This window comes from Littorina saxatilis, linkage group LG16 (assembly GCF_037325665.1).
Source record: "Littorina saxatilis isolate snail1 linkage group LG16, US_GU_Lsax_2.0, whole genome shotgun sequence".
Classification (NCBI taxonomy): domain Eukaryota; kingdom Metazoa; phylum Mollusca; class Gastropoda; order Littorinimorpha; family Littorinidae; genus Littorina; species Littorina saxatilis.
This window is the reverse complement of record NC_090260.1, coordinates 41,522,457-41,537,456: the sequence shown is the minus strand read 5'-3', so window position 1 is coordinate 41,537,456 and position 15,000 is coordinate 41,522,457. Positions and strand designations below refer to the sequence as shown.

General features: G+C 40.8%; 1 long non-coding RNA gene across 1 annotated transcript in view; it reads right to left on the bottom strand.

Moving 5' to 3' along the window:
- The window catches only part of LOC138951078 (uncharacterized), a 17,729-nt gene extending 12,714 nt beyond the window's left edge, over positions 1–5,015 (bottom strand). The window contains exon 1 of the long non-coding RNA XR_011450978.1: positions 4,898–5,015. This is a non-coding gene — a long non-coding RNA (uncharacterized lncRNA). The remainder of the gene's footprint in view (positions 1–4,897) is intronic.
- Between the last annotated feature and the right edge of the window lie 9,985 nt (positions 5,016–15,000).

Below are 15,000 nucleotides of genomic sequence, written 5' to 3'. Positions count from 1 at the left end.
GACGGAGCATGTTGGCTGAGGACAGCGGGCAGACCTTCTGTGCCGACACCCATCTACAGGAGAAAACCAGGCATGCACGCATCAAACCCAACATGGCCTGGCCTGGCTAGGAGAATTGACTATGTATTTACATGTGCAACACTTTTTGATAGAACTACGGAATGTTGTTTATTGTCTGTTCCCTTTTCCGACCACAGAGGTTGTTCTGTGCAACTCAAATTATCTGAGATTGACAGAGGCCCGAGTTACTGGAAATTCAATAATTCTCTCCTCCAGGATAAAGATTTCATTGATGGTATGAATTGAATGATTGAAAATCACGCATATGATTTTATAAACGATACTGATTATCAAACCGTGTGAGAGCTGTTAAAATGTGAAATAAGAGATTATGCAATGCAGTACGCGCAGAAGAAAAGCGTTGAAAGAAGAAACGGTATTGTTTTGTTGTATGCTGAATTAAATGATTTGGATGCAAGGTTAGCGAATGACCCAGATAACTGTGGAATGCAATGCGAGCGTGAGAACCTTAAGTTAAAAATAGAATTAGTTGAGCAGTGTAAAGCTCGCGCAGCCCAAGTACGCGCCCGTGCGAAGTGGGTAGAACAGGGAGAAAAGAACACAAAGTATTTTCTCAACCTTGAAAAAGCCAGAGCAAATGCGAAGATAATGGACAGTATACAGTGTGAATCTGGGGAAGTAATAACTGACCAGCGTGAAATCTTGAACGCGCAAAAAAAGTACAGTGAACTGTACAATGCAGATTTGTACAGAAAAAAAGTAAACGTTGAAAACATGGACGAGAAGGTGGATCAGTTTTTATCTGATGTGACAACATTACAGATTTCAGATTTTCAGAGAAATGAGTGTGAAGGGTTAATAACTGAAAAGCCTGTCAAATGGTTGTGTGATGTGTCTAGTGTGTTGGCGAAGTGTTTTGTGCTTGTCACCTCTCGCTTTCAGCCCTCACCGCTGGCTAGCACTATCCTTTTCAGGACAACGCGAAAAGAGAGCAGCTTGCGTCAGTCTCTCCTGCCAGTACATAACCTCTCCACAGCAAGCCCTTTGTAGTGCCTCCATCGTGACGACAGGCGTGAACTAGGTACCGAAAGGCCCCAGGCTGAACTACAAGGACTCGGAGGAGGTTGGCCCCCAGACGTGTGGCATGCAGGCCCACCGGCGTGTGGATACGCCCTGGTGCCCACGAACCAACCCCCAACTATGGTTTAAATAGCCGGGCAGGACAGGCTCGTCAACCCTGGAAGGCAGCTGTCCTAGGAGAAGATCACTCCAAAATTAAAACGAGGGCAGAGGAGGCTCACTATCCCTGCAAGGAAACTCCTCTAGGAGAAGGACCACTCCAAATTTAAACCCACGTAGTCCCCCGAAGACGGAAGACATCGGCCATTAGGCGGGGAGCAGACCGGATGTCTACGCTTACTACGACAAATGAAACCGTCGAACGCAGAAGAAGAAGAACTGAAAACGAAGCTCTCGCTGCACTTAAACAAATGAAATCTGGGTCGGCCCCTGGGGTTGATGGTATTACTGTAGAATTTTTGAAAGTGTTTTGGACCCGCATCAGAACATTGTTAATTGCGTCTTTTAATGCAAGTTTTGACGATGGAAAATTGTCTTCCACGCAGCGCAAAGCTGCCATTACCCTAATACACAAGGGAAAGGATTTGCCTAAAAATGAATTAAAGAACTGGAGACCCATCTCCCTTACAAACAGCGATTATAAACTGATAGCCAAGTGTTTGGCAAAAAGGTTAGGAAGCGTTATTGGTGATATTGTTCAAAAAGATCAAGTCGGTTATGTTAAAGGCAGAAAAGTATCTACAATATTAAGGTTAATTGATGATGTAATCGAACAGTCACACGAGTTAAATCAACCTGGTCTGTTGGTTGCAATTGACTGTGTTCAAGCGTACGATAGTATTTCAAAAGAGTTTATTATTAAAGCCTTTCAAAAATTCGGGTTTGGGCCAGAGTTTGTTCAATGGGTGACTGTGTTAATGAACGACACGGTTAGCTCAGTGCAGTATTGTGGGTGGTTGTATGATTTTTTGATGTGAAAGCCGGGATTCGTCAAGGATGCCCGTTTTCATGTTTGGCCTTTGTACTGGCCATTGAAATGCTGGCATCAAAAATAAGACAGTGTAGACGTATTAAAGGAATTTCGTTATGGAATAATGTTGATATTGCAACCGTTATTAAAATTGCTCTGTATGCAGACGATATCACCCTTTTTTTAAAGGATGAGATTGATATGTATTATGCACTTGAAATAATGAATGACTTTTCTAGCTTTTCAGGCTTAAGGATACATATAAGAGAAAGTCTGAGGCGATGTGGTTGGGTAGTAGGAAACATTGTGATGAAACATTTTATAATTTTGTTTGGAAGAAAAAGTTGAAGATTTTGGGTGTAGAAGATAACTGGACTGGAAGAATAAGAAATATTAAGCGATTGGTTTGTGCATGGGAGAAGCGAAATTTGAGCATTATAGGGAAAATATGTATTGTGAAAACGTTTTTAATTTCACAATTTGTGTATATTATGCAAACGTTTGTATTACCTGACTGTGTTTTGAATGAAGTCAATACCTTATTGTTTAGATTTTTGTGGCGAAAAAGAGATTGTAATCGGAAGGCCCTTGAAAAGGTGAAAAGAAGCGTTTATGTTTTGAAATTGAAAAAGGTGGTTTAAAAATGATCAATATTAGGCAAATGCAAATTTTTTATTACAATGGGTTTTACAACTGACTACATCAAATGAAAATGATAATTGGAGTTTCACTCCAAAGATGATGTATTTGCGTTTTGGAAAGCATTTTGAATGTTTCTTATCGAATGTAAACAGTGCAAGATTTAAAGGGTTAGACCTAGTGAAATCACACTTTTGGAAAGCAGTATTAAAATATTGGCTGGATAATAACCCTGGGACAGTCGGGCCGACTTTATTATGGAATAATGCATGCATAACGTATAGTGGCAAAGTTTTATTTTTTGAAAGTTGGATACAACGAGGTGTATTGGTATTAACTGACATTGTACGTTCGGGAGACATATTATCATATCAAGATATATGTGATTTGATTGGATATTCGCCAAACCGAATTCTTGAATGTAATGTTGTAAAAGCTGCTGTGTCATTATTTATGAGGAAAAATGTTGTAAATATGACTGATGATGTTTGTATTACCTTACCACTGTTTAACAGCAAAAATGTGTTAAGTGCCAGAGAATATAGGAAAGAGATTATGAATATATAAGAGATTATTAATATATAAGGACTGGGTGGCCGAGTGGTAACGCACTTGCGCTCGGAAGCGAGAGGTTGCGAGTTCGACCCTGGGTCAGGGCGTTAGCAATTTTCTCCCCCCTTTCCTAACCTAGGTGGTGGGTTCAAGTGCTAGTCTTTCGGATGAGACGAAAAACCGAAGTCCTTTCGTGTACACTACATTGGGGTGTGTACGTTAAGGATCCCACGATTGACAAAAGGGTCTTTCCTGGCAAAATTGTATAGGCATAGATAAAAAAATGTCCACCAAAATACCCGTGTGACTTGGAATAATAGGCCGTGAAAAGTAGGATATGCGCCAAAAATGGCTGCGATCTGCTGGTCGATGTGAATGCGTGATGTATTGTGTAAAAAATTCCATCTCACACGGCATAAATAGATCCCTGCGCCTTGAGTCCGAGTCTGGAGATACGCGCGCGATATAAGACTTCATATATATATATATATAATATGAAAACAGATGTACCATGTTCCGGAGGATTTTGGAAGAGAAAGTTTAATGTAGAAATTGATGAACGATCTTGGATAGTTGCCTATCAGTCAACACAAGAGACTAGGTTAAGAGTTTTACACTGGAAAATTATGCACAACATTTATCCGACCAACATTCTCCTGTGTAAAATGAAAGTAACGGAAACTAATAAATGTAATTACTGTTGTGATGTAACTGATTTCATTGAACACTTCTTTTTTGAATGCCCGGTTGTATACAAATTCTGGAAGTTTATTGAAGAATTTATTTTTCGTACTTTAGAAATTAAGATTGTTTTGAAAGTTAGTGATGTTTTATTTGGTATGCATTTTGTAATGGTGAAAAAGGCAACTATGTATAAATTGAACCACATTATCTTAATCGGAATTATGTGCGTTAGTGTATATAAAAAACAAATTCGTTTTTACCGTTGGAAAGTATTGTTAATAGGCAGTTACAGATAAGAAGCATTTTTGTGTGAGTGTTCGAAGAACAAAACGTTAAAAAAAGTTAGCTTGTTGTACTCGATAAGTTGTATTTTATTCATTGTATGAGATATTGTTAATTGTTGTTATTTATTTGAATAAAATTGTTTGGAAAAAAAAAGATGTAGAAAGAGGAAGGGTGCCAGCCAGACTAACAAACACAGAGACCCAATGGCGAACACGAAATACTGCGCGAATACAGACTTCCATAATAACAAGGAAATCAAAGAGAGAGTGTACAAACAAAGGACGATGAAATAAGAGCTGTGCAACAGCAGCATCAACGATGACATCAACAGTAACGTCAACGATGACATCAACAGCAACGTCAACGATGACATCAAAAGCAACGTCAACGATGACATCAACAGGAACGTCAACGATGACATCAACAGCAACGTCAACGATAACATCAACAGTAACGTCAACGATGACATCAACAGAAACGTCAAGGATGACAGCAACAGCAACGTCAACGATGACATCAACAGCAACGTCAACGATGACATCAACAGCAACGTCAACGATGACATCAACAGCAACGTCAACGATGACATCAACAGCAACGTCAACGGACGACAAAGACGACGTCCGACGACAACAAGAACAACAAGTAAACTACATTTATACATACCATGGTCGCCTAAACTGTCCCTACCGCATACGAGTTCTTTGAGACTTTGGCCCGTTGGTCTGTTGCAATGTTAGCCCGAAATGACCTGCGTTTTATACCCTATTCAGCTATGAAAGGTGACAAAATTAATATAATTTTCTGCGCAATGTTCTCCAGCAATCGGTGTCAAAATCTGAGTTGAATGCACGACCACGAAAAGATAAACATCGGATGTTATTCTTTAAAGGCACAGTAAGCCTCCCGTAAACCATCACAGAGCTCCCCGAGCGTCTACATACAGTACAAGCATACTTCCATTTAAACGCTCACCGAACGGGAACATCCTGGCTGCTTTCTGTCGAGTGTGAGAAATTTTCAAAGAATTTATTTTCGTGGACTTGGCCCTTTACAACAATGGCGCCTCGTTTTGGTGCTGGACGGCTGTTATGAATATCCCGGAAATCACGCCAGGACAGTAAGCCTCCCGTAAACCATCACAGATACTGTCAGGCTTTTACACACAGTACAAACACCCTCCCATTTGAACGCTCACCAAACGGGAACATCCTAGGTGCCCTACGTAAAAAGCGAGCAATTTTTCAAGAATTAATTTTGCAGATTGTCTCGAACACTTTTTGGACCCATCCTGAACTCAGGTCAAAAATGAGTTACTTCCCTTAAACTGGCCATAGCCGTGGATCGATGATTATCAGAATGTTTTTGGACCGTGGTGCGTTTTTGCGCTAGACCTAACTTTTAAAATCTAAATAATAAATTGACAGCTTGTTACACAAACATATAAGAATTCTTTTTTCATCAAGACAAGATCAGTGCAATTCGAAGTTGTGAAAGTTTGAAAAAAGAAAAGCCCGGAAGCAGGGTCACGCAAGGGTCGTAGCAGACGACGGTTTATGCGGCATATCGCCGTTCCTCTCAACAGTCAAAAGCCATCGCTAGAGTTCTTGTGAACCACAGCCGTTTGTTTCGTGTATAAAAACGTGCTATTGTAGATAAGCTCACATCGAGTCGCATTCAAATGACTAACTGACGACTACATTGTGAAAAAGGGAAACTGGATCACACGGGTTCACGATGGCTCAGGGGTAAGATAAACCACGCAAAAATAAATTCTTTGAAAATTGTTCGCTCTTTACGGAGGGCACCTAGGATGTTCTCAATCGGTGAGTGTTTAAATGAAAGGGTGTTTGTAGTGTGTGTAAAAGCCTGACCGTATCTGTGATGGTTTACGGGAGGCTTACTGTGCCTTTAATAATACGCTCTCTGGGCCGTCCTCTCCGACCCAGCTATAATCTCTCGATCGAATCACGCTCGGTTTTCACGCACAAAGGCACATCCTCTCGTCAGTTCATGCCGATGGAACACAAAGCAGCACAACGCATCACAAGTCGGTGCAAAAGATCACAAGGCAACACAACGCATCACAAGGCAGCACAAAACATCTCAAGGCAGCACAAAACATATCAAGGCAGCACAAAACATCACAAGGCAGCACAAAACATCTCAAGGCAGCACAAAACATCGCAAGGCAGCATAAAACATCACAAGGCAGTACAAAACATCACAAGGCAGTACAAAACATCACAAGGCAACACAAAACATCACAAGGCAGTACAAAACATCACAAGGCAGTACAAAACATCACAAGGCAACACAAAACATCACAAGGCAGCACAAAACATCACAAGGCAACACAAAACATCACAAGGCAGTACAAAACATCACAAGGCAGTACAAAACATCACAAGGCAACACAAAACATCACAAGGCAGTACAAAACATCACAAGGCAACAAAAAACATCACAAGGCAGTACAAAACATCACAAGGCAGTACAAAACATCACAAGGCAACACAAAACATCAAAAGGCAACACAACACATTACAAGGCAGGACAAAACATCACAAGGCAGTACAAAACATCACAAGGCAGTACAAAACATCACAAGACAGTACAAAACATCACAAGGCAGCACAAAACATTACAAGGCAGCGAAAAACATTACAAAGCAGTACAAAACATCAAAAGGCAGTACAAAACATCACAAGGCAGCACAAAACATTACAAGGAAGTACAAAACATCACAAGGCAGTACAAAACATCACAAGGCAACACAAAACATCAAAAGGCAACACAAAACATTACAAGGCAGCACAAAACATCAGAAGGCAGCACAAAACATCACAAGGCAGCACAAAACATCACAAGGCTGTACAAAACATCACAAGACAACACAAAACATCACAAGGCAGTACAAAACATCACAAGGCAGTACAAAACATCACAAGGCAACACAAAGCATCACAAGGCAACACATAACATCACAAGGCAGTACAAAACATCACAAGGCAGCTAAAAACATCACAAGGCAGTACAAAACATCACAACGCAGTACAAAACATCACAAGGCAACACAAAACATCACAAGGCAACACGAAACATCACAAGGCAGTACAAAACATCACAAGGCAGCACAAAACATCACAAGGCAGAACAAAACATCACAAGGCAGTACAAAACACCACAAGGCAGTACAAAACATCACAAGGCAGTACAAAACATCACTAGGCAACACAAAACATCACAAGGCAGTACAAAACATCAAAAGGCAACACAAAACATCACAAGGCAGTACAAAACATCTCAAGGCAGTACAAAACATCACAAGGAAGCACAAACCATCACAAGGCAGCACAAAACATCAAAAGGCAGTACAAAACATCACAAGGCAGCACAAAACATTACAAGGAAGTACAAAACATCACAAGGCAGTACAAAACATCATACGGCAGCACAAAACCTTACAAGGCAGTACAAAACATCACAAGGCAGCAAAAAACATTACAAGGCAGTACAAAACATCCAAAGGCAGTACAAAACATCAAAAGGCAACACAAAACATCCAAAGGCAGTACAAAACATCACAAGGCAGTACAAAACATTACAAGGCAGTACAAAACATCACAAGGCAGCACAAAACATTAAAAGGCAGTACAAACCATTACAAGGCAGCACAAAACATCACAAGGCAGTACAAAACATCACAAGGCAATACAAAACATCACAAGGCAGCACAAAACATCACAAGGCAATACAAAACATCACAAGGCAGTACAAAACATCACAAGGCAGTACAAAACATCACAAGGTAGTACAAAACATCACAAGGCAGTACAAAACATCACAAGGCAACACAAAACATTACAAGGCAGCACAAAACATCTCAAGGCAGTACAAAACATCACAAGGCAACACAAAACATCACAAGGCAGCACAAAACATCACAAGGCAACACAAAACATCACAAGGCAGTACAAGTCATCACAAGGCAGTAGAAAACATCACAAGGCAGTACAAAACATCACAAGGCAGTACAAAACATCACAAGGCAGTACAAAACACCACAAGGCAGTACAAAACATCACAAGGCAGTACAAAACATCACAAGGCAGTACAAAACATCACAACGCAGTACAAAACATCACAAGGCAACACAAAACATCACAAGGCAACACAAAACATCACAAGGCAGTACAAAACATCACAAGGCAGTACAAAACATCACAAGGCAACACAAAACATCACAAGGCAGCACAAAACATCACAAGGCAGAACAAAACATCACAAGGCAGTACAAAACATCACAAGGCAGCACAAAACATCACAAGGCAGTACAAAACATCACAAGACAACACAAAACATCACAAGGCAGTACAAAACATCACAAGGCAGTACAAAACATCACAAGGCAACACAAAGCATCACAAGGCAGCACAAAACATCACAAGGCAGCACAAAACATCACAAGGCAGCTAAAAACATCACAAGGCAGTACAAAACATCACAACGCAGTACAAAACATCACAAGGCAACACAAAACATCACAAGGCAACACGAAACATCACAAGGCAGTACAAAACATCACAAGGCAGCACAAAACATCACAAGGCAGAACAAAACATCACAAGGCAGTACAAAACACCACAAGGCAGTACAAAACATCACAAGGCAGTACAAAACATCACTAGGCAACACAAAACATCACAAGGCAGTACAAAACATCAAAAGGCAACACAAAACATCACAAGGCAGTACAAAACATCTCAAGGCAGTACAAAACATCACAAGGAAGCACAAAACATCACAAGGCAGCAAAAAACATTACAAGGCAGTACAAAACATCCAAAGGCAGTACAAAACATCACAAGGCAGTACAAAACATTACAAGGCAGTACAAAACATCATAAGGCAGTACAAAGCATCACAAGGCAGCACAAAACATCACAAGGCAGCATAAAACATCACAAAGCAGTACAAAACATCACAAGGCAGCACAAAACATCAAAAGGCAACACAAAACATTACAAGGCAGCACAAAACATTACAAGGCAGCACAAAAAATCACAAGGCAGCGAAAAACATTTCAAGGCAGTACAAAACATTACAAGGCAGCACAAAACATCACAAGGCAGTACAGAACATCACAAGGCAGTACAAAACATCACAAGGCAATACAAAACATCACAAGGCAGCACAAAACATCACAAGGCAATACAAAACATCACAAGGCAGTACAAAACATCACAAGGCAGTACAAAACATCACAAGGTAGTACAAAACATCACAAGGCAGTACAAAACATCACAAGGCAACACAAAACATTACAAGGCAGCACAAAACATCACAAGGCAGCACAAAACATTACAAGGCAGCACAAAACATCACAAGGCAACACAAAACATCAGAAGGCAGCACAAAACATCACAAGGCAGTACAAGTCATCACAAGGCAGTAGAAAACATCACAAGGCAGTACAAAACATCACAAGGCAGTACAAAACATCACAAGGCAGTACAAAACACCACAAGGCAGTACAAAACATCACAAGGCAGTACAAAACATCACAAGGCAGTACAAAACATCACAAGGCAGTACAAAACATCACAAGGCAGTACAAAACATCACAACGCTACACAAAACATCACAAGGCAACACAAAACATCAAAAGGCAACACAAAACATCACAAGGCAGTACAAAACATCACAAGGCAGTACAAAACATCACAAGGCAGTACGAAACATCACAAGGCAGTACAAAACATCACAAGGCAACACAAAACATCACAAGGCAACACAAAACATCACAAGGCAACACAAAACATCACAAGGCAGTACAAAACATTACAACGCAGTACAAAACATTACAAGGCAGTACAAAACATCACAAGGCAGCACAAAACATCACAAGGCAGTACAAAACATCACAAGGCAACAAAAAACATCACAAGTAAAACAAAAGACATCACAAGGCAGTACAAAACATCACAAGGCAACACAAAACATTACAAGGCAGCACAAAACATCTCAAGGCAGTACAAAACATCACAAGGCAGCAAAAAACATTACAAGGCAGTACAAAACATCCAAAGGCAGTACAAAACATCACAAGGCAGTACAAAACATTACAAGGCAACACAAAACATTACAAGGCAGAACAAAACATTACAAGGCAGTACAAAACATTACAAAGCAGTACAAAACATCAAAAGGCAGTACAAAACATCACAAGGCAGTACAAAACATTACAAGGCAGTACAAAACATCACAAGGCAGCACAAAACATTAAAAGGCAGTACAAACCATTACAAGGCAGCACAAAACATCAAAAGGCAGCATAAAACATCACAAGGCAGTACAAAACATTACAAGGCAGTACAAAACATCACAAGGCAGTACAAAGCATCACAAAGCAGTACAAAACATCACAAGGCAGCACAAAACATCACAAGGCAGTACAAAGCATCACAAGGCAGCACAAAACATCACAGGGCAGTACAAAACATCACAAGGCAGCACAAAACGGCGGGGATATAGCTCAGTTGGTAGCGCGCTGGATTTGTGTTGGCCGCTGTCAGCGTGAGTTCGATCCCAGGTTCGGCGGAAATTTATTTCACAGAGTCAACTTCGTGTGCAGACTCTCTTCGGTGTCCGAACCTCCCCCCGTGTACACTACATTGGGTGTGCACGTTAAAGATCCCACGATTGACAAAAGGGTCTTTCCTGGCAAAATTGCTTAGGCACAGTTAATAATTGTCTACCTATACCCGTGTGACTTGGAATAATAGGCCGTGAAAGGTAAATATGCGCCGAAATGGCTGCAATTACTGGCCGTATAAAATTTCATCTCACACGGCATCACTGCAGAGCGCCTAGAACTGTACCCACGGAATATGCGCGATATAAGCCTCATTGATTGATTGATTGAAAACTCACAGGGCAGTACAAAACATCACAAGGCAGCACAAAACATTACAAGGCAGCACAAAACATTACAAGGCAGCACAAAACATCACAAGGCAGCACAAAACATCAGAAGGCAGCACAAAACATCACAAGGCAGCACAAAACATCACAAGGGCAGCACAAAACATCACAAGGCAGTACAAAACATCACAAGGCAACACAAAACATCACAAGGCAGCACAAAACATCACAAGGCAGAACAAAACATCACAAGGCAGTACAAAACAACACAAGGCAGCACAAAACATCACAAGGCAGTGCAAAACATCACAAAGCAACACAAAACATCACAAGGCAACACAAGGCAACGCAATGCACACCAAGTTGTATCACGTTATGTTGAAGTGTAGTGGGCTTTCTGCAATGATCCGTCTTGGCCTCTTGATTGGTCCATATTAGGCGCTCACGCAGGTTCCCAATATGGACTGGTTGTGAATTATTCTGTGTTTAATTTTTGCCGAATGCCTATCACAGCTAGTTCGCTTTAATAAGCAGCACAAAACATTACAAGGCAGTCAGTACAAAACATCACAAGGCAGCACAAAACATTACAAGACAGCACAAAACATCACAAGGCAGTGTAAAACATCACAAAGCAACACAAAACATCACAAGGCAACACAAGGCAACGCAATGCACACCAAGTTGTATCACGTTATGTTGAAGTGTAGTGGGCTTTTTGCAATGATCCGTCTTGGCTTCTTGATTGGTCCATATTAGGCGCTCATGCAGGTTCCCAATATGGACCGGTTGTGAATTATTCTGTGTTTAATTTTTGCCGAATGCCTATCACAGCTAGTTCGCTTTAATAAGGCCTAAACATTTACTGAAGAGAGAACAACTACCAAGCACAACATAAAACTTCTTCGCCAGAAAACAAGCTAGTTGTCGGCATGAAACAAGAAGTGGTCCATATTAGGAGCTCTTCTCCTATCGGCCTGCTCACTCGTCCATGACGAGGTCGTTGGTCTAGCTGATGTAGATGTCACAAAGATGTGAGTAGGAGAGTTGTGATGTGAATTAGCAAGTCTTGATTTTAACCTCCCTAAAGATTGAATGGGGATATGCCAGGACACGTTTGAAGCGATATCACGGGTTTCGTGTGTTGCACGAGAAAACTCTGGTTTGACATGAGTTGTGTTTGAGAAATGTAGCTGGTTTTGGTTTAATAACGTTACAACGTTGTATATGCTCGACAGAGCAAGGTGTGTATAGCGGTTGTCAGGTTTGTCGGGAACAAACACTCTTTCAAGAGACGGGTCTCTTAAGGTAAATGATTTACTATGTTGTATATTATTGAAGCTTGAATACATAGCTGGAATGTAATGAAAGTGTATACAAAGTGCACTAAATTCTAGTGTGAAGTTTTGAGAGAATTCTTGTTGTGATTGTGTTATGGTTTTTGTTGGTAAATTCTTGAACATAATTGCTGTTACGCATTTATGTTATGTTTAAGACAGTGATACTATGTGTGGTAGTGTCAGTGGTGGATTAAGTGATTCATGGATGAAGTATAGTTTGGATATTGACTGTGGACGGAATGTGAATGTAGAATGAACGAGAGAGATGTTACATGACTTTAGTTTAGGAAGAGGAGATGGTTTAAGAGAATGTTGTATTAAGACTTGGGTTAATTCTTTAGGAGTTTCCATGACGAGAATTCATGAGCGTGAGCGAGGGACGGACCTCACACGGAAGAGGCGTGACGATGGTGGAGAGAGAGACCACATCGGCGCAGATGGCTGGACGGAGGAGTCTCCATCATCACCGGTCGTAGAGACGACGGTTATTTTCGTTAATGGCGAAAGTGTTTCTCGGGGAGAAACGTGAAAGGTGAAAGTGTTTCTCGGGGAGAAACGTGAAGGGTGCATGTTAATTGGTATCTAAAAGGAGAGTTTCTGGGAATTCATCGTCTACGTGGTTTCAGCGGCACAAGGAGGTGTAAATGACGACATATAGTGAGCCGTGTTACGAACTCGTGAGTGTCTGTCAACACTTTACCTTGTGCAGTAATTAATTATTGAAATAATTTCTTTATATCATTAATCCCGTGTGTGGAGTGAGTGTAGAGAGATTGTAAGAACGGTGTGGACGAGAAGTTGTTTGGTATTGATGTTGTTTTCTTTAGGTGAAGAATTGTGTTATATTTTGTGTGAGGAAATAATAAGTCTGCATCCTCCCAAAATTCTGTGTTGGAGTGTTTTAGTGTGAAAATTGAAGTCAGTGTAATAAAATAGGGCAGAACACGTATACAGAAAAATAACACTTTATTCACACTACAATCCACTTCATGACAGTAGAACAAAACAATGCCTGCATGATCATTCTTGACGTCCTCGTCCTCAAGTGTTAAGTCAAAGCCAGAGAAACCTTCCTAGAAAGGCATGATGACGTCACGCGGGACACCATCCCTACACTTGCTGATATTGATGTGGCTTTAAACAACATATGAGGTGGGTTTTCGGGTGCAAACTAAGCCTCCTCGCACACCGAATAGTTTGTGACCGAGTGACGTCACTAAATTTTGAGCTTTTTGGAATTCTTGAAAATCCGTACCAAGCAAACCGCCAAATAACATAACCGTTATTTAAGGAAGATGTCAGTTACTCAGACACAGCGTTCCGTAACGGCCTTAAAATGCAGTTCTGGCCATCTACCACCTAAATTAGACAGTTTGCTCTTTCTCCAAAGTTATATTTCTCACAGTTAAAACAACGGACACAGAGACGAGACACACGCACACACAAACACTCATGCACGCGTGCGCGTGAGTGTGTGTGTATATGTGTGTGTGTGTGTGTGTGTGTGTGTGTGCGTGTGCCTACGTGTGTGTAAGTTGTGGTTGTGCCTTCAGGCGGGCGGGCCGGCGTGTGCATGTGTGTCCACGCGTCTCACGGTCCGTGTATGTGTGTGCGTGCTTGCATGAGTGTTACTGTGTGCGTGTGTCTTTGTCTCTGTGTCCGTTGTTTTAAATGTGAGAAATATAACTTTGGAGAAATAGTGACAGACAAACTGTTTGAGACAGCGATCATCAAAGTGACAGTTGGCGTCCATTTTAGCACTTCGTAGCGCTCCTGCACATCGCGACCTTGTTCGTGTGTCTGTCTGTTTGTTTATCTGTATGTATGGATATGTGTGTCTGTGTGTGTGTATGTATATGCGTGTGTGTGTGTATGTGTGTGCATGTGTGTGTACATATGTGTTAAGGGAGGGGGGACGTATGCGTTTGGCTTCATAGTACTTTCATACGAATCACTATCGCAAATCAATCGATGTTAAAAAATATTAAAAAAAATTAAAAACGCACTTTTTTGTTTCTCGTTATAGCCTGATCACGTAGACCAGCAACTTGGCCACAAATAGCACTTTTTTTTTTTTTAAAGAAATCATCTCGTCGATGCCGTGCGAATGAGCTTTTGCCAAACAACCCTTTTTAACACTGTCAAAGTGCTCTTTGCTCATTTTTGTGAGTCTTAAACGCTTTGGTGAATAATTATAATTACATGGTGTTGTCGAGAAATGAATTTCTTCCAAAAATGTCTTTACCTTGTTAAAAAACATGCATTTCTACGATTTTTGTAGCATGTTAAAGAGACACGTTTGCTTGCAATCACGACTCGCTTGACCCCTAATCTGTATAACACAATTTATGAACAAGTACAAAATAAAAACGATTAAATACTATGCACTTGTCGTAGAGCCAGTAAAATATCCTCTACGAATCTGTTTTTCTTTTTGATTTACCTTATCTGGTTCATATTTTACGACAATTTGAAAATGACAAAAAATCACTCGCAACAGCG